The sequence below is a fragment of the Pseudophryne corroboree genome, chromosome 6, assembly GCF_028390025.1.
Source record: "Pseudophryne corroboree isolate aPseCor3 chromosome 6, aPseCor3.hap2, whole genome shotgun sequence".
In the NCBI taxonomy this organism is placed as follows: domain Eukaryota; kingdom Metazoa; phylum Chordata; class Amphibia; order Anura; family Myobatrachidae; genus Pseudophryne; species Pseudophryne corroboree.
In genome coordinates, this window is record NC_086449.1 from 553667757 (window position 1) to 553688191 (window position 20435).

The 20435-nt window shown below is 46.6% G+C and overlaps 1 long non-coding RNA gene across 1 annotated transcript; it reads left to right on the top strand.

Annotated features, from left to right (window-relative positions):
* Nucleotides 1-1697: 1697 nt before the first annotated feature.
* Nucleotides 1698-17633, top strand: LOC134935443 (uncharacterized). The gene is made up of 3 exons (XR_010180143.1): nucleotides 1698-1806; nucleotides 8897-9039; nucleotides 16847-17633. It is a non-coding gene; the product is annotated as an uncharacterized LOC134935443 (long non-coding RNA).
* The last annotated feature ends 2802 nt before the right edge of the window (nucleotides 17634-20435 follow it).

Consider the following 20435-nt stretch of genomic DNA (forward strand, 5'->3'; position numbering starts at 1 on the left):
TATGTATCTGGCTAGTGGTGCCCGGTGCTGGTTTCAGAAATACGGGGGACCCCTACGCTTTTTGTCCCCCGTATTTTTGGGACCAGGCACAGAGCCCGGTGCTGGTTGTTTAAATATGGGGGAACCCGATCATTTTTTCCCCCATATTTTTGCAACCAGGACCGGCTCAAAGAGCCCGAGGCTGGTTATGCTTAGGAGGGGGGACCCCACGCCATTTTTTTTAAGAATTTAACACTGATTTCATTTTTTACAAAGGTGCACAATGAAGCCCAGCACGGATCTCTCAGATCCGGCCGAGATTCATTGTATTAAAGTCGGCAGTGTTTTACAAGTCACTCACGTAAAACACTGCCAAAAAAAACGAATGAAATCGACATTGGTAAATCCGAAAATGCAGAATACGACAGCTTAGTAAATTAGTCGTACTAAATTCAAAAAGTTGCAACTTTACACTTTCGATGTCATTCGTGATTGAACTTTGACCTCAAACGGGAAATTACGAATTTTAGTAAATATACCCCAATGTGTCTTTCTCTGGGTTTGTAGGTTGAACCCCTGCTATGTTATACATTAACTCCAACCTCTGATGACTGTTCCATACAGGATTCTAGGGCTATTAGCATTTTGTCTTTGGACTTCTGGTGTGTATGAGTACATTCCAGCAAATAAATTAACTTTCCAGCCATTTGTCATCCACAGACATTTTCCTCAATACAATATAAATTGATACATCACCCAATGCGAATAATACAACTGTTTAATCATGCCCATTCCGATATAAAATTGGGCGTTCCCATCACAAACTAAACATTATTTAAATGCCACAGCTTTGCTGAATATTCTTAACTATGTGCATCCCTTTATAGTCATAGTTAACCAATCTTCTAATAGCTATAGTAGCTACTTCTAGTAGTAAGTTAGCACACTGTCAGAAGGCATATGTCATCTTAAGCTGGTTCCATAAAAATCACAATGAGTTCAATGTACTCCAGTGGTCTCCATTGTTCCCAGTTCTCAATCCAATAGAGGGCACTTGTAATGTGGTCAAATAATAGATTTGCCCCGTGAATGTACAAACGAGAAATCTGCGGCAACGGCGCACTGCCAATGTGGCAGCATAAACCAGAATCTCTTAAAGAATGTTGCCAGCACGTTTCATAATTCAGGCCACAAATAAATGAGTCTGTTTCAGGCACAAGGGGTGAACCTAGCCAGTGCTAGATGGGTATAGTAGCAACTGAGATGTACAGCACTGGCCCTCAGATGGATACATAGAACTAGTGACACTAAAATAAACTAAGGGAAGAATGGAGAATAAGGCCTTGAAATTTGTTCTCTACAAACTCCAGTATTATATCTTGGGGGTGGTTTTCCAACAAGTCATAATGGTGATGCGTTTTCTCAAGATACATACAGTATTCATCAAAGTAAAAAAAACATTTTGAGCAATATTATGAGAAAATGTATTCTTAGCAACTGTTTGTTATTCTGCAGCCACATTGTTTTTATTGCTGAATTTTCTATGATTATAAGGTCGCTGCATGACTATGAATTAATGAAATCCTTTATAGCCTAGTGGTGCATATAAAGGCAGTTCTTTTGCTCAGAAATCACTTATAGTTGGGGCATGATTCACTTCCATATAATTACTGTATGTCATGAATGATGATGGTAACTGGTTTGTTTTTTTCAGCAGTGAAATGCCATTAGCTGAATGGGGCTGACATTCCCCCTCTCCCCTCCCCTTAGTCAAGATATTCACACAATTTTCCGATTGAATAGTGTATGTAGTCTCATCTATCTCAGGTTAGTGTTCCCTAATGTAACGTTGTAGTGTTTAGTCATTTTATTGCACTCCTAAAATATTAAGATATAAAAAAAAAAAAAAAAATTCATGTAGATTTGTTAGCACTATAGTAATAACTAAATAAATGCTTTAAAAGAATATGAATATTTCTCTAACGTCCTAGTGGATGCTGGGAACTCCGTAAGGACCATGGGGAATAGCGGGCTCCGAAGGAGGCTGGGCACTCTAGAAAGATTTATGACTACCTGGTGTGCACTGGCTCCTCCCACTATGACCCTCCTCCAAGCCTCAGTTAGATTTTGTGCCCAGCCGAGGTTGGATGCACACTAGGGGCTCTCCTGAGCCCTTAGAAAGAAAGTATAGATTTAGGTTTTTTATTTTCAGTGAGACCTGCTGGCAACAGGCTCACTGCAGCGAGGGACTAAGGGGAGAAGAAGCGAACTCGCCTGCTTGCAGCCGGATTGGGCTTCTTAGGCTACTGGACACCATTAGCTCCAGAGGGATCGACCGCAGGCCCAGTCCTTGGTGTTCGGTCCCGGAGCCGCGCCGCCGTCCCCCTTACAGAGCCAGAAGCAATAAGAGGTCCGGAAAATCGGCGGCAGAAGACATCAGTCTTCACCAAGGTAGCGCACAGCACTGCAGCTGTGCGCCATTGCTCCTCATACACACTTCACACTCCGGTCACTGAGGGTGCAGGGCGCTGGGGGGGGCGCCCTGAGAAGCAATTATAACACCTTGGCTGGCAAAAAATATACCACAATATATAGCCCCAGAGGCTATATATGTGGAAAATACCCCTGCCAGAATCCAGAAAAAAGCGGGAGAATAGGCCGCGGAAAAGGGGCGGAGCTATCTCCTGCAGCACACTGGCGCCATTTCTCCTTCACAGATCCGCTGGAAGGAAGCTCCCTGGCTCTCCCCTGCTGTCTACACTACAGAAAAGGGTAAAAAAAAGAGAGGGGGGGGCACTAAATTTAGGCGCTGTATAAATTATATAGAAAAAGCAGCTATAGGGGACATAACTCAGTTAGTCCCTGCATTATATAGCGCTCTGGTGTGTGCTGGCATACTCTCACTCTGTCCCCCCAAAGGGCTTTTGTGGGTCCTGTCCTCTGTTGGAGCATTCCTTGTGTGTGTGCGGTGTGTCGGTACGGCTGTGTCGACATGTTTGATGAGGATAATGATGTGGAGACGGAGCAGATGCCTTTAGAAGGGATGTCACCCCCTGCGGGGCAGACACCTGAGTGGTTGAGCTTATGGAAAGAAATGAGTGCACGTATAGACTCCTTACATAAGAAATTTGACGACATGCCAAATGTGGGACAGCCGACTTCTCAGCTCGTGCCTGTCCAGGCGTCGCACAGGTCATCAGGGGCTCTAAAACGCCCGCTACCTCAGACCGCAGACCCAGATGTCGAAACTGATACTGACACCAGTGTCGACGACGATGAGTCTAATCTGATGCCCACTAAGGCCATTCACTGCATGATTGAGGCAATGAAAGAGGTGTTACACATTTCTTATATAAATACAGGTACCACTAAAAAGGGTATTATGTTTGGGGAGAAAAAACTACCCGTAGTTTTTCCCCCATCAGATGAATTAAATGAAGTGTGTGAAGAAGCGTGGGCTTTCCCTGATAAAAAATTGGTAATTCCTAAGAAGGTACTAATGGCGTTCCCTTTCCCGCCAGAGGATAGGTCACGCTGGGAAACACCTCCTAGGGTGGATAAAGCGCTCACACGTTTGTCTAAAAAGGTGGCACTACCGTCTCCGGATACGGCCGCCCTCAAGGAACCTGCTGATAGAAAGCAGGAGGCGATCCTGAAGTCTGTATATACACACTCAGGCATTATACTTAGGCCAGCTATTGCGTCAGCTTGGATGTGCAGTGCTGCCGCTGCGTGGTCAGATAAACTGTCAGAAAATATTGACACATTAGACAGAGACACGATCCTGTTAACCATAGACCATATAAAAGACTCAGTCTTATATATGAGAGATGCACAGAGGGAAATCTGCCGACTGGCATCTAAAGTTAGTGCATTGTCCATTTCTGCTAGGAGAGGCTTATGGACTCGCCAGTGGACAGGAGATGCAGATTCTAAAAGGCACATGGAAGTGTTGCCATATAAGGGTGAGGAATTATTTGGGGATGGTCTCTCGGACCTAGTTTCCACAGCAACGTCTGGGAAGTCAGCATTTTTACCCCATGTCCCCTCACAGCCTAAGAAGGCGCCGTTTTATCAGGTTCAGTCCTTTCGGACCCAGAAAAACAGGCGTGGAAAAGGCGGGTCTTTTCTATCCAGAGGCAGAGGTAGGGGAAAAAGGCTGCAACAAACAGCAGGTTCCCAGGAGCAAAAGTCCTCCCCCGCTTCTTCTGCCAAGTCCGCCGCATGACGGTGGGGCTCCACAGGCGGAGCCTGGTACGGTGGGGGGCCGCCTCAAGAATTTCAGCGATCAGTGGGCTCGCTCACAGGTGGATCCCTGGATCCTTCAAATAGTATCTCAGGGGTACAAACTGGAATTCGAGGCGTCTCCACCCCACCGGTTCCTAAAATCTGCCTTGCCGATTGCTCCCTCAGACAGGGAGGCGGTGCTAGCGGCAATTCACAAGCTGTATTCCCAGCAGGTGATAATCAAGGTACCCCTACTTCAACAAGGCCGGGGTTACTATTCCACACTATTTGTGGTACCGAAACCGGACGGTTCGGTGAGACCCATTTTAAATTTGAAATCCTTTAACACATACATAAAAAAATTCAAGTTCAAGATGGAATCGCTCAGGGCGGTTATTGCGAGCCTGGAAGAGGGGGATTACATGGTATCCCTGGACATCAAGGATGCTTACTTGCATGTCCCCATTTTCCATCCTCACCAGGAGTACCTCAGATTTGTGGTACAGGATTGCCATTACCAATTCCAGACGCTGCCGTTTAGACTGTCCACGGCACGAGGGTATTTACCAAGGTGATGGCGGAAATGATGATACTCCTTTGAAAAAAGGGAGTTTTAATTATCCCGTACTTGGACGATCTCCTAATAAAAGCGAGGTCCAAGGAACAGTTGTTGGTGGGAGTAGCACTATCTCAGGAGGTGCTGCACCAGCACAGCTGGTTCCGACGACACGGCTACTGTTCCTGGGTATGATTCTGGATACAGTCCAGAAAAAAGTGTTTCTCCCGGAGGAGAAAGCCAGGGAGTTGTCATCTCTAGTCAGAGACCTCCTGAAACCAAAACAGGTATAAGTGCATCGCTGCACGCGGGTCCTGGGAAAGATGGTGGCTTCTTACGAAGCAATTCCCTTCGGCAGGTTCCATGCCAGAATCTTTCAGTGGGACCTGTTGGACCAGTGGTCCGGATCGCATCTTCAGATGCATCGCTTGATAACCCTGTCTCCAAGAACCAGGGTGTCTCTACTGTGGTGGCTGCAGAGTGCCCATCTTCTAGAGGGCAGCAGGTTCGGCATACAGGACTGGGTCCTGGTGACCACGGATGCCATCCTTCGAGGCTGGGGGGCAGTCACACAGGGAAGAAACTTCCAAGGACTATGGTCGAGTCAGGAGACTTCCCTTCACATAAATATTCTGGAACTAAGGGCCATCTACAATGCCCTAAGTCAAGCAAAATCCCTGCTCCTACACCAGCCGGTGCTGATCCAGTCAGACAACATCACGGCAGTCGCCCATGTAAATCGACAGGGCGGCACAAGAAGCAGGATGGCGATGGCAGAAGCCACAAGAATCCTCCGATGGGCGGAGAATCATGTATTAGCACTGTCAGCAGTGTTCATTCCGGGAGTGGACAACTGGGAAGCAGACTTCCTCAGCAGACACGACCTCCACCCGGGAGAGTGGGGACTTCATCCAGAAGTCTTCCAGATGCTGGTAAACCGTTGGGAAAACCACAGGTGGACATGATGGCGTCTCGCCTCAACAAAAAGTTAAAAAGATATTGCGCCAGGTCAAGGGACCCTCAGGCGGTAGCTGTGGACGCTCTAGTGACACCGTGGGTGTACCAGTCGGTTTATGTGTTCCCTCCTCTGCCTCTCATACCAAAGGTATTGAGAATAATAAGAAAGCGAGGAGTAAACACAATTCTCGTGGTTCCGGATTGGCCAAGACGAGCGTGGTACCCGGAACTTCAAGAGATGCTCTCAGAGGACCCGTGGCCTCTACCGCTCAGACAGGACCTGCTACAGCAGGGGCCCTGTCTGTTCCAAGACTTACCGCGGCTGCGTTTGACGGTATGGCGGTTGAACACCGGATCCTAAAGGAAAAGGGTATTCCGGAAGAAGTCATTCCTACGCTTATTAAGGCCAGGAAAGATGTTACGGCAAAGCATTATCACCGCATATGGCGGAAATATGTTGCATGGTGCGAGGCCAAAAAGGCCCCAACAGAGGAATTTCAACTAGGTCGATTTCTGCATTTCCTGCAAGCAGGAGTGAATATGGGCCTAAAACTAGGCTCCATTAAAGTACAGATCTCGGCTCTGTCGATTTTCTTTCAAAAAGAACTAGCTTCAGTACCTGAAGTTCAGACATTTGTGAAAGGAGTGCTGCATATTCAGCCCCCGTTTGTGCCTCCTGTGGCACCTTGGGATCTCAACGTGGTGTTGAGTTTCTTAAAATCACATTGGTTTGAGCCACTAAAAACCGTGGATCTGAAATATCTCACGTGGAAAGTGGTCATGTTATTGGCCTTGGCTTCAGCCAGGCGAGTGTCAGAATTGGCGGCTTTATCATGTAAAAGCCCTTATCTGATTTTCCATATGGATAGGGCAGAATTGAGGACTCGTCCCCAATTTCTCCCTAAGGTGGTGTCAGCGTTTCACCTGAACCAGCCTATTGTGGTGCCTGCGGCTACTAAGGATTTGGAGGACTCCAAGTTGCTAGACGTTGTCAGGGCCCTGAAAATATATGTTTCCAGGACGGCTGGAGTCAGAAAATCTGATTCGCTGTTTATCCTGTATGCACCCAACAAGCTGGGTGCTCCTGCTTCTAAGCAGTCTATTGCTCGCTGGATTTGTAGTACAATTCAGCTTGCACATTCGGTGGCAGGCCTGCCACAGCCAAAATCTGTAAATGCCCATTCCACAAGGAAGGTGGGCTCATCTTGGGCGGCTGCCCGAGGGGTCTCGGCTTTACAACTTTGCCGAGCAGCTACTTGGTCAGGGGCAAACACGTTTGCAAAATTCTACAGGTTTGATACCCTGGCTGAGGAGGACCTGGAGTTCTCTCATTCGGTGCTGCAGAGTCATCCGCACTCTCCCGCCCGTTTGGGAGCTTTGGTATAATCCCCATGGTCCTTACGGAGTTCCCAGCATCCACTAGGACGTTAGAGAAAATAAGAATTTACTCACCGGTAATTCTATTTCTCGTAGTCCGTAGTGGATGCTGGGCGCCCATCCCAAGTGCGGATTGTCTGCAATACTTGTAAATAGTTATCGTTAACTAAAGGGTTATTGTTGAGCCATCTGTTGAGAGGCTCAGTTGTTTTCATACTGTCAAACTGGATATAGTATCACGAGTTGTACGGTGTGATTGGTGTGGCTGGTAAGAGTCTTACCCGGGATTCTAAATCCTTCCTTATTATGTCAGCTCGTCCGGGCACAGTGTCCTAACTGAGGCTTGGAGGAGGGTCATATTGGGAGGAGCCAGTGCACACCAGGTAGTCATAAATCTTTCTAGAGTGCCCAGCCTCCTTCGGAGCCCGCTATTCCCCATGGTCCTTATGGAGTTCCCAGCATCCACTACGGACTACGAGAAATAGAATTACCGGTGAGTAAATTCTTATTTTATATCCAGTTTTAACAGAGGAACAGTTGCATTTCTCGGGATTGGTACAATCAAAATCCAGACGGTCGAAATCCCGACAGCAATTGACCAACGGTCAAAATCCCGACATGGACAAAATACCAACATTTAAAATACCGACAAGGTCAAAATACCGACATGTAAAATGTTGACAGGTCAAAATGCCGACGTTAGTTTTTCATTATTATTTTTGTGTGTGTATATCGATATAGGTTGACATGGACACCATATAAGTGTACCGCGTCCCCTCGCATGGCTCACCATGCTTCAGGCACATGATTATATTCCCCCTCCAGGTCCACTGGGATGGTGAAGTATGAACAAGTCGGTTTCAATGAAAAAAATCATGAAAAACTCATATCGGAATTTTGACCTTGTCGGGATTTTGACCGTCTGTAAATTGCTGTCGGTATTTTGACCGTCGGGATTTTGATTGTTGGTAAATTGACTGCATCCCGCATTTCTCTCCTTACCTCTCCTAGTATGTTGATACAGTAATTGATTCCCAGCCCTGTTCACACTGATCTATCTGCAGCAAAATTCAGTTTCCAACAGTTCAATAATGCCTCACTCAGTCCTTACAACATAACCATTTGTTATTTCAAAATAATCATTCTAGCAATTTTTTTTGTTTCTTTTTTTAAATGGCACTAAAACACTTTCTCACTTTCACTGTCAGGACTTGAAAAGGATGTAGTTGTAATGCTTGTTAATCGTAATAGCCAGAGCCTTGCATTTATTTTCTTTAGCATCCTGGGCCTGATTACAATACAAGGGAAGCAAGTACTTTTTCTATTTTTCTGTGCATGGTAAATACTTTCTGCTTTTGCATGTAGCCCACAAATGTTAGACAGCTTTATTTTTACACTACAATTTAGATTACAGTTTGGAGACGCCCCACCTACATCGAATGCCCCCTACACATTTGCCGCCGAGGTGGCCGATACGGATGACCCGGCGGCTGATGGGGAGAGTGAAGTTTCTTTACTCCCTGATGTCACCCGCCCCATAGCCCTGCATGCTAACATGGACGATATTGTCCATATTGGCTTGCAGGCATAAACGACCCGACATCAACGATGAACGACCGCGGGGCCGCGCATCGTTCATCGTTGGTGCCTACACATTACTGAACGAGATTGTTCATGTCTGCTGCACACATCGGCAAGTGTGTAGGGCCCTTAAATTTCTTGGCACATGTTACATTTGGCCCTATCTGCAGCAGGGTTGTTTTGTTTTTTACATGTTTTTTTTCTTTACTTCCAAATCAGAATCAGGCCCCTATTAATAAAACACAGGAGAATCTGCAATATTAAATGCAGTGTTCAACGTGGTCAAAAAGAGGTCACATCAGTCCTGATATGAATAAACAGCAAGTGCCAAAGAACTCCAATTCTTTGCAACTTCAACATTGGTAAATGGTGAACATTTGTGAGAAAGTGTTTGTGTACAGGCCAATATTGCGTAGATTTATTTCTGCGATTAATAATGAATATAAACTATGCTTTTGTAACATCAGCATTTACAAGGCCTTACTGTTTTAACATTGCAGCTAACACGTTATTTCTCTATTCTTTGCTTGGTACTTTTTGAAAAATCAGAGAACATTTTTTCTCTGACGTCCTAGTGGATGCTGGGAACTCCGTAAGGACCATGGGGAATAGACGGGCTCCGCAGGAGACTGGGCACTCTAAAAGAAAGATTAGGTACTATCTGGTGTGCACTGGCTCCTCCCTCTATGCCCCTCCTCCAGACCTCAGTTAGAATCTGTGCCCGGCCAGAGCTGGGTGCTCCTAGTGGGCTCTCCTGAGCTTACTAGTAAAGAAAGTATTTATTAGGTTTTTTATTTTCAGTGAGCTTCTGCTGGCAACAGACTCACTGCTACGTGGGACTAAGGGGAGAGAAGCAAACCTACCTGCTTGCAGCTAGCTTGTGCTTCTTAGGCTACTGGACACCATTAGCTCCAGAGGGTTCGAACACAGGCACATGTCCTCGATCGTCCGTTCCCGGAGCCGCGCCGTCGTCCCCCTCGCAGAGCCAGAAGAACAGAAGCTTGAAGACGACGAAATCGGCGGCAGAAGACTCCTGTCTTCATTTAAGGTAGCGCACAGCACCGCAGCTGTGCGCCATTGCTCCCAGCACACTTACACACTCCGGTCACTGCAGGGCGCTGGGGGGGGGCACCCTGGGCAGCAATTGAAGTACCTTTTGGCAATAAAATACATTATATACAGTCTGGCACTGTATATATGTAAAAAACCCCGCCATTTTTTTACACAGAAAGCGGGACAGAAGCCCGCCACTGAGGGGGCGGGGCCTTCTTCCTCAGCACACCAGCGCCATTTTCTCTTCACAGCTCCGCTGGAAGCAGCTCCGCAGGCTCTCCCCTGCAGTATCCAGGTACAAGAAGGGTAAAAAAGAGAGGGGTGCACATAAATTTAGGCGCAAATAAAACATATAAGGCAGCTATTGGGTAATCACTTATTATAAGTGAAAATCCCTGTGTTATATAGCGCTGTGGTGTGTGCTGACATACTCTCTCTCTGTCTCCCCAAAGGACTTTGTGGGGTCCTGTCCTCAGTCTGAGCATTCCCTGTGTGTGTGCGGTGTGTCGGTACGGCTGTGTCGACATGTTTGATGAGGAAGGTTACGTGGAGGCGGAGCAAGGGCAGATAAGTGTGGTGTCGCCCCCCGCGGGGCCGACACCTGATTGGATGGATATGTGGAAGGTCTTAAACGACAATGTAAGCTCCTTACATAAAAGGTTTGATGACGCTGCAGCCTTGGGACAGCCGGGGTCTCAGCCCGCGCCTGCCCAGGCGACTCAGAATCCGTCAGGGGCTCATAAACGCCCTCTATCTCAGATGGTTGACACAGATGTCGACACGGAGTCCGACTCAAGTGTCGACGATGATGAGGCACATTTACAGTCTAAAATGACCAAGGCCATCCGATACATGATTATTGCAATGAAAGATGTATTACACATTTCTGAGATTAACCCTGTTAATACCAAGAGGGTTTATATGTTTGGGGAGAAAAAGCAGCCAGTGACTTTTCCCCCATCTGATGAATTATGTGAAGAAGCGTGGAGTTCCCCTGATAAGAAACTAGTGATTTCTAAGAGGTTACTGATGGCGTACCCTTTCCCGCCAACGGACAGGTTACGTTGGGAAACATCCCCTAGGGTGGACAAGGCGCTGACACGCTTATCTAAAAAGGTGGCCCTGCCGTCTCAGGATACGGCCGCCCTAAAGGAGCCTGCGGATAGAAAGCAGGAAGCTATCCTGAAGTCAGTGTATACACACACTGGTACTCTACTGAGACCTGCTATTGCTTCAGCCTGGATGTGTAGTGCTGTAGCAGCATGGACAGATACTCTGTCAGACGACATAGATTCCCTCGACAGGGATACTGTTTTGCTAACCCTGGGCCATATAAAAGACGTCATCTTATATATGCGGGATGCTCAGAGGGACATTTGCCTGCTGGGCTCTAGAATTAATGCTATGTCCATTTCTGCCAGGAGGGTCTTATGGACTCGGCAATGGACAGGAGATGCTGATTCTAAAAAACACATGGAGGTTTTGCCTTATAAGGGTGAGGATTTGTTTGGGGACGGTCTATCGGACCTCGTGTCCACAGTGACAGCTGGAAAGTCGACTTTCTTGCCTCAGGTTTCCTCACAGCCTAAGAAAGCACCGTATTATCAAATGCAGTCCTTTCGTTCTCAGAAAGGCAAGAGGGTCAGGGGCGCATCCTTTCTTGCCAGAGGCAGGGGTAGAGGTAAGAAACTGCACCATGCAGCCAGTTCCCAGGAACAAAAGTCCTCCCCTGCTTCCACTAAGTCCACCGCATGACGTTGGGGCTCCACAGGCGGAGCCAGGTGCGGTGGGGGCGCGTCTCCGAAACTTCAGCAACCAGTGGGTTCGCTCACAGGTGGATCTCTGGGCTGTACAAATTGTATCTCAGGGATACAAGCTGGAATTCGAAGCGACTCCCCCCCCCGCCCCCCCCCCCCCCCGCCGTTACCTCAAATCAGCCTTGCCAGCTTCCCCCATGGAAAGGGAGGTAGTACTGGCGGCAATTCACAAGCTGTACCTCCAGCAAGTGATTATCAGGGTCCCCCTCCTTCAACAGGGAAGGGGTTACTATTCCACAATGTTTGTGGTACCGAAACCGGACGGTTCGGTGAGACCCATTCTGAATTTAAAATCCTTGAACACTTATATAAAGAAATTCAAGTTCAAAATGGAATCGCTCAGAGCGGTTATTGCAAGCCTGGAAGAGGGATTTTATGGTGTCGCTGGACATCAAGGATGCTCACTTGCATGTCCCCATTTACCCACTTCACCAGGAGTACCTCAGGTTTGTGGTACAGGACTGTCATTACCAGTTCCAGACGTTGCCGTTTGGCCTGTCCACGGCACCGAGGATATTTACCAAGGTAATGGCCGAAATGATGATACTCCTTCAGAAGAAGGGAGTTATAGTTATCCCGTACTTGGACGATCTCCTCCTAAAGGCGAGGTCCAGAGAGCAGTTGTTGATCAGCGTAGCACTCTCTCAGGAAGTGTTGCAACAGCACGGCTGGATTCTGAATGTTCCAAAGTCGTAGCTGATTCCTACGACGCGTCTGCTTTTCCTGGGCATGATTCTGGACACAGAACAGAAGAAGGTGTTTCTCCCGGTGGAGAAGGCCCAGGAATTAGCATCTCTGGTCAGGGACCTCCTGAAACCAAAACAGGTATCGGTGCATCACTGCACGCGAGTCCTGGGAAAGATGGTGGCTTCATACGAAGCCATTCCCTTCGGCAGGTTCCATGCAAGGATCTTTCAGTGGGATCTGTTGGACAAGTGGTCCGGATCGCATCTTCAGATGCATCGGCTGATCACCCTGTCCCCAAGGGCCAGGATGTCTCTTCTGTGGTGGCTGCAGAGTGTTCACCTTCTCGAGGGCCGCAGGTTCGGCATACAGGACTGGGTCCTGGTGACCACGGATGCCAGCCTCCGAGGATGGGGGGCAGTCACTCAGGGAAGAAACTTCCAAGGGCTGTGGTCAAGTCTGGAGACTTCTCTACACATAAATATACTGGAACTAAGGGCCATTTACAACGCCCTGAGTCAAGCCCCTGCTTCGAAACCGGCCAGTGCTGATTCAGTCAGACAACATCACGGCGGTCGCCCATGTAAATCGCCAGGGCGGCACAAGAAGCAGGATGGCAATGGCGGAAGCCACAAAGATTCTTCGGTGGACGGAGAATCACGTGCAAGCACTGTCAGCAGTGTTCATTCCGGGAGTGGACAACTGGGAAGCAGACTTCCTCAGCAGACACGACCTCCACCCGGGAGAGTGGGGACTTCATCAAGAAGTCTTCACACAGATTGCAAAACGATGGGAACTGCCACAGGTGGACATGATGGCGTCCCGCCTCAACAAAAAGCTAAAAAGATATTGCGCCAGGTCAAGGGACCCTCAGGCGATAGCTGTGGACGCCCTAGTGACACCGTGGGTGTACCAGTCGGTATATGTGTTTCCTCCTCTTCCTCTCATACCCAAGGTACTGAGAATAGTAAAAAAGAGAGGAATAAGAACAATACTCATTGTTCCGGATTGGCCAAGAAGGACTTGGTACCCGGAACTGCAAGAAATGCGCACAGAGGACCCATGGCCTCTGCCTCTCAGACAGGACCTGCTGCAACAAGGGCCCTGTCTGTTCCAAGACTTACCGCGGCTGCGTTTGACGGCATGGCGGTTGAACGCCGGATCCTAGCGGAAAAAGGCATTCCGGATGAAGTTATTCCTACGCTGATAAAGGCTAGGAAGGACGTGACAGCAAAGCATTATCACCGTATATGGCGAAAATATGTTGCTTGGTGTGAGGCCAGGACGGCCCCTACAGAGGAATTCCAGCTGGGTTGATTCCTGCACTTCCTACAGTCAGGGGTGACTATGGGCCTAAAATTGGGGTCCATAAAGGTCCAGATTTCGGCCCTATCCATTTTCTTTCAAAAAGAACTGGCTTCACTGCCTGAGGTTCAGACGTTTGTTAAGGGAATGCTGCATATTCAGCCCCCTTTTGTGCCACCAGTGGCACCCTGGGATCTTAACGTTGTGTTGGATTTCCTGAAATCCCACTGGTTTGAGCCACTTAAGACCGTGGAACTAAAGTATCTCACGTGAAAAGTGGTCATGCTGTTGGCCTTAGCATCGGCTAGGCGTGTGTCGGAATTGGCGGCTTTGTCATGTAAAAGCCCATATCTGATCTTCCATATGGACAGGGCAGAATTGAGGACTCGTCCCCAATTTCTCCCAAAGGTGGTATCATCGTTTCATTTGAACCAACCTATTGTGGTGCCTGCGGCTACTCGGGACTTGGAGGACTCCAAGTTGCTGGACGTAGTCAGGGCTTTGAAAATATATGTTTCCAGAACGGCTGGAGTCAGGAAGACTGACTCGCTGTTTATCCTGCATGCACCCAACAAGCTGGGTGCTCCTGCTTCAAAGCAAACTATTGCTCGCTGGATCTGTAGCACGATTCAGCTGGCTCATTCTGCGGCTGGATTGCCGCATCCAAAATCAGTAAAAGCCCATTCCACAAGGAAGGTGGGCTCTTCTTGGGCGGCTGCCCGAGGGGTCTCGGCTTTACAGCTTTGCCGAGCGGCTACTTGGTCGGGTTCAAACACCTTTGCAAAGTTCTACAAGTTTGATACCCTGGCTGAGGAGGACCTTGTGTTTGGTCATTCGGTGCTGCAGAGTCATCCGCACTCTCCCGCCCGTTTGGGAGCTTTGGTATAATCCCCATGGTCCTTACGGAGTTCCCAGCATCCACTAGGACGTCAGAGAAAATAAGAATTTACTCACCGGTAATTCTATTTCTCGTAGTCCGTAGTGGATGCTGGGCGCCCGTCCCAAGTGCAGACTTTCTGCAGTACGTGTATATAGTTATTGCTTAAATAAGGGTTATTGTTATGAGCCATCCGTTGAGTGAGACTCAGTTGTTGTTCATACTGTTAACTGGGTAAGGTTATCTCAAGTTGTACGGTGTGATTGGTGTGGCTGGTATGAGTCTTACCCTGGATTCCAAAAATCCTTTCCTTGTAATGTCAGCTCTTCCGGGCACAGTTTCCCTAACTGAGGTCTGGAGGAGGGGCATAGAGGGAGGAGCCAGTGCACACCAGATAGTACCTAATCTTTTCTTTAGAGTGCCCAGTCTCCTGCGGAGCCCGTCTATTCCCCATGGCCCTTACGGAGTTCCCAGCATCCACTACGGACTACGAGATATAGAATTACCGGTGAGCAAATTCTTATTTATAGGAATGTAAATTCTGTTTATTTCTTAAAACAATTGTAACCACGTAATGTCGGAGTACAGATTTTATATAGCCTATTTATATATTGTTGAATTTAGTGGAATAAATGTAAGTAGACACAGTTGCAAGTCCTGAGATCCACTGTAGATTTACAGCTGCATGGACCTTATAATTCCAGTGAGCAGGGGGCAACGTAGGTTCCACAAATTACAGCTTGTGTATTGATGTTTTTGTCATTATCATGTTGAATCACAAGTAATGTCTCCTATATTTTTTCCTCAGTTGGGTAAGTGCAAAGTGTCAACACCAGCATGAATATCGCGTGCTAGAGCATTGTTCTTACACAATAGCTGAATGAAAACATTTGTTACTGACTTACAGTAAACATTGGCCCTAAAATACACAGTCGTGATGTATAGTAACATGGAATATATACTCTGATTTTGGATTGCTAAAGTACATTACTTGTGGTATTTAAATTAAAGGGGACAAGATTTGAATATGTCCATTTTTACATCCAATATATTAGATAATTTCCCACTTACTCAGAATTTTGCATACTGACAATTTATTTACTGTTGTGGAGACTGCTATGAAAATGTCATTAAAGTTCATTTATTTTATACTGTATTTATGGTTGAAACCTTTTAATGCTGAATATTTGTAATAGTATTGAGATGTCTTTTTTTAAAAACATTGTTAACAAGTGTGTAAATGTAAAAGACTTAGAGCCGGATCAGTTAGCTGTGGACTTATGCAGTGGCCGCAACTATTCAATTGCATCCCACAATTAGCTAGCAGCCTGCACTTAATGTGGATTTCTGTTCAAGCCTGAGGGAGGCTTGAACAGAAATCCTCAGTAAGTGCAGGGCTGTTTCTAGCCAATTTGGATCCCAGTGCGAGATTTAAGAATGCGCCCCCCCATGACATAAAAAAATGTGCTCCCCCCCCCCCCACACACACACCTAGATAAAAAAAAAACTTGCGCAGCACCCAGCAAGGGGGCATGGCCTCATCTAAATGGGTGTGGCCTCATTTAAATGGGCATGGCCTCGTCTGAAAAGACTGCCTCACAATCCAGTTTTTGACCCTGCTCCAACAGATCACGACCACCACAGGAAAAAAAAATTCTACCATCTTAAGCCCCACACAGTAATGCCCCCTGCACCATATTATGCCACACACCGCAATGCCCTTGATACATTAAATCCCCACACTACGGCAGGCAAGAGTCCCCATTTCAGACATTACGGCAGGTGTCCCCATTTTACACATTGAGAGAGAGAGAGAGAGAATACTTACAGAGGCGATTACCGCTCTTCGGCCCACCTCACCAGTCGCTCCTCGCGCCGGCCTTTCCCTCTTCCTAACTTGGATCCCCCTCTGTACTCCGCTCGGAGGGGGGGGAGTTTTGCGGAGTGACGGGGTTGCGTCGTGACGTAACGACGCAACCGCGTCATTCCGTGAAACTCCGCCCCCCCCCCCCCCGAGCGGGTTACTCGGGGAGAAATAGGAGGGGGAAGCAGGGAGCCACAGTTAGTGCCGTGGCGGGCGCCCAGTGCGGTTGCACTGCTCGCCTGCCCCAAGAAACGGCCCTGAGTAAGTGCTATTATCCCGGGCATTGGAATGTGTTAACCCATAGCTCTGGGCACTTATCCCAATCTATGGGTTAATGTGCAAAGAAATGGTTCAGTAATTGAATAGCCTCGGGCATCCGAGACTACTAGCACTTTTCCTTGAGCATTAATTACAGTGGCTAATCCGGCCAACCTGTTATATTACCTATTCTAATTCACAAAACTTGCATTATCTATGTTTAATTTATTTTACGGAGTACTCAACATTATGCTTATCCCTATATGCCCTCAACAATGCCTGTGGCACTAACAAACCATTCTTTTCTCCAGCAGGGTTCACAGGTTATCCACAGGATAACATTGAGATACAGTATGATGAAGCGACAGTGGATTTGCACCAATCGGTCAAAGCTTTTCCGGCCTCCCAGCATGTAACTGGGCCCGTCCATATATCCCCGCCTCCTTGCTCAAGCAAATCAGTTTTTTGTTTGGCACGGCAGGAGCTGGACCATGGTCAGAGGGCTGCTGGTTCTTGGCAGCCCTAAGCTTTCTTATTTTATTTTTATGGTCTTACTATTTTTTGAGTGATTTTTCTAAACAGCGTCTTATACGTACCTTAGAAAGAGTCACTCCAACAACTCTCTGCCGGGTTGCGACAACGCTTACCCACGAGTACAGTGCTGTTTCGGTTCTTCCATCTTTAACTCTGCCTCAACACCAGCTAACATCAGCAGAGTATCACCAACACATCATCTCGCTCAGGACCCAGGAGAGTAACAGAACAGGAAACTCTTCTGTGTGGGATCAGCTATACTCTGAGTCTGTTGGGGGCGTACAGATCTCTCTGTTATTGGTCTAGGGGAGGGAACTTTCTCATTCATGATGAGTCATTGGTCAGTGTTAGGGCTTTTGTTGCTGGTTTCTGGTTTCCTGTCCATCACATGCTCCTTTGAATATATTCTTTTGTTCCAGTAAAAGTGACTTCATATTCCTACATTTAATCATATTTACTCATGGCAATGTGCTACAACTTAATCACAGGCATCAAATTAATCCACACATTAGTCTGGTTACTTTGACACCAAGCACGAAATGTCCATCTTGCTCCGCTCCAACAATACACATACATCTGATGTTAAACTCTATTATATAAATACATTATAATGTCTGGTGCTTGTCATGTTTAATTTATGTGTGTGTGGGAGCATGGAGTGTAGCACGATCTGTTACCTCCGTTACTGAAGTCTTCTGCCGTCACTGAAGTCTTCTGTTCTTCTCATACTCACCCGGCTTCTTTCTTCTGGCTTCTGTGAGGGGATTACCGGCGTGGCTCCGGGAACAAGCAGCTAGGCGCACCAAGTGATCGAACCCTCTGGAGCTAATGGTGTCCAGTAGCCGAGAAGCAGAGCCTTGAAACTCACAGAAGTAGGTCCTGCTTCTCTCCCCTCACTCCCACGATGCAGGGAGCCTGTAGCCAGCAGGTCTTCCTGAAAATAAAAAACCTAACAATAAAGTCTTTCAGAGAAACTCAGGAGAGCTCCCCTAGTGTGTGACCCATCACTCTTGGGCACAGTTTTCTAACTGAGGTCTGGAGGAGGGGCATAGAGGGAGGAGCCAGTTCACACCCAGTTTAAGTCTTTATAGTGTGCCCAAGCTCCTGCGGATCCGTCTATACCCCATGGTCCTTTTGGAGTCCCCAGCATCCTCTACGGACTAAGAGAAAAGGATTTACCGGTAGGTACTAAAATCCTATTATAATGTCTGGTGCTTGACATGTTTAATTTATGTGTGGTATGAAATATGTGTTGAATATATCTTTGTGGCATGTCTGTGTAAATGCGTATGTTACCATATATTGCTGTGCACGCTGTGCGTATTCGCAAGCATAGCGACTCATAATGTATGGGGTTTGTATGTTCTCTATGTAATTTTTTACTTTGACAGTCCACCCTTTGGCAGTAAACAATAACTGCCATAAATTATTAACATAAAAAATATTTCAAACAATAATCGGTGACCTAGACACGTATGTATTCATTTCACAAATCAGACACTTGACTATATTTGGGGAAGATAGGGAGGAGGACGAGACATCCTTTATATGCACTCGGCGGTCACAGGACCACTGGTTGGGTGTGGGACAACATTCAACCTATAGAGTATGCTGGGACAGTGCTATGGCCTATGATGTCTGATTTGAATGAAGATTTCACACATACATGTACCTACGTCTTTGTACACTGATGTTCGGATTCGATTGAGGTTCTGCTGGGTAGAGGGAGAAAACACAAACAAGTCGTGAAAGAGACATAAAATTTTCATGATTTACATTCCTATCATTCCCTGAACATTGTTTCCATTTCTGGAACGTATGCTAGGTCTATTTCATCATTGAACAAGGGTTATAAGTAGTGTCCTTCCTAGATAACAAACCTTCGGAGTTCGGGGAGAGCCACTCATAAACCTATCTTCCACATATATTAATGAGCTCTTTATCTGCTATGTGTGAATAGCCATTGTCTGATTGTTCCTGATTACATCCCAATTTCCTGATTTCCTGAAATTGGTGAGATTTAAACATACCAAGGATTTATCTATGGTACTGGTGGATCTTAAGACTAGGGGGTCTAGTTATATTATATTCCTTGTCCACCGGTCCCCTCCCCTTTCTGTGTAATTCAAGTATCTCAGCTAACTCTAAAAAAAATATGGCACTAATCCTGCATCATTTCGTTTTACAGGTACCTGTGAGCACATCCAACATTCCGTTTGGTTTAAGACCTTACCCACTAGTGAGTGGTAATCACTCAATGGATGTCTGTCAAATGCTGCCTTATTGCTAGACTGACATCTCTGGATGCACTCATCTTCAATTATGGGGTCACAATAACTACAAAATACAGTATTCCTCAGACAATAGCCTATCACGTTACCTCCGAACTCCGTAACTACTAGACCTTTGATTTTCTCTGGCTTTAACAAACTGATAGGCTAATCCTGGGATCCTATAAAGAAATCACTCCTTCCTCCAGAACCAGTTCCAGTCCCACACTCGACTCCTCATAAAAAAACCTCGCAAAAATAGAATGTCCTGAACAAAAAATGTTTGTCAGCGGGGGAAAAATAAAAAAAATAGAACAAAACAAATCTTGTCCATACCAAATCAATTACTACGACTGGTATTTCTGTAATCCTTTTAGTACGCTCAGGTAGTGTTCAACAGTGCCGCCTCTCAGTCTTCACGTAACAGACTCTGGTGATACTTCTGCAATCTCACTCCATTTACGAGTTCCTTCCGGACTTCCGACTTTCCTGCAAAGGGAATCGTGGACCCAAGTCTCTCTCTTGGCTACTTTCACTGGGATAGTGCTGTCAACAAAACTTGGTATGGTCCTTCCCACCTATCTATTAGGCAACCTGAGCATAAGAAAAATCACACAGTCTCTTGGTTCACCTTCAAGACAGTTAGTATTTGGCATACCAGGAATCAATAGTTTCAAGTTCTTTTGTCAAGTTCTCAAATGCTGGCTCATCTTGATAAGGTACTGTACTGTCACCTAATTGGTGTATTTCTGATCATTGTGCGGATCAATCATGACATGAGGTTGTCTTAAAAAAAAAAAAAAATTCAAAGAGGGTGATTCGTTAAGTGAAGATCTGGAAGTGGTTCCGATGCTACATAATACTAGTGGCAGTGTCTATGACCACAATAGTCCAGTATCACTTTGCTCCTACTTCTTGGGGTACCATATCTACACACAAATTTCTGCACAATTTTCTTTGCAGTAAACACAGCAGCATCCGTGGTGGCAAGAAATGCCTCTACCCAGTTTGAGAAAACATCAGTGCACACCAATACATAAGAATAATTCATAAAGGGTGTTAACTGTACGAAGTCGGTTTGTATTACCTGAAAACG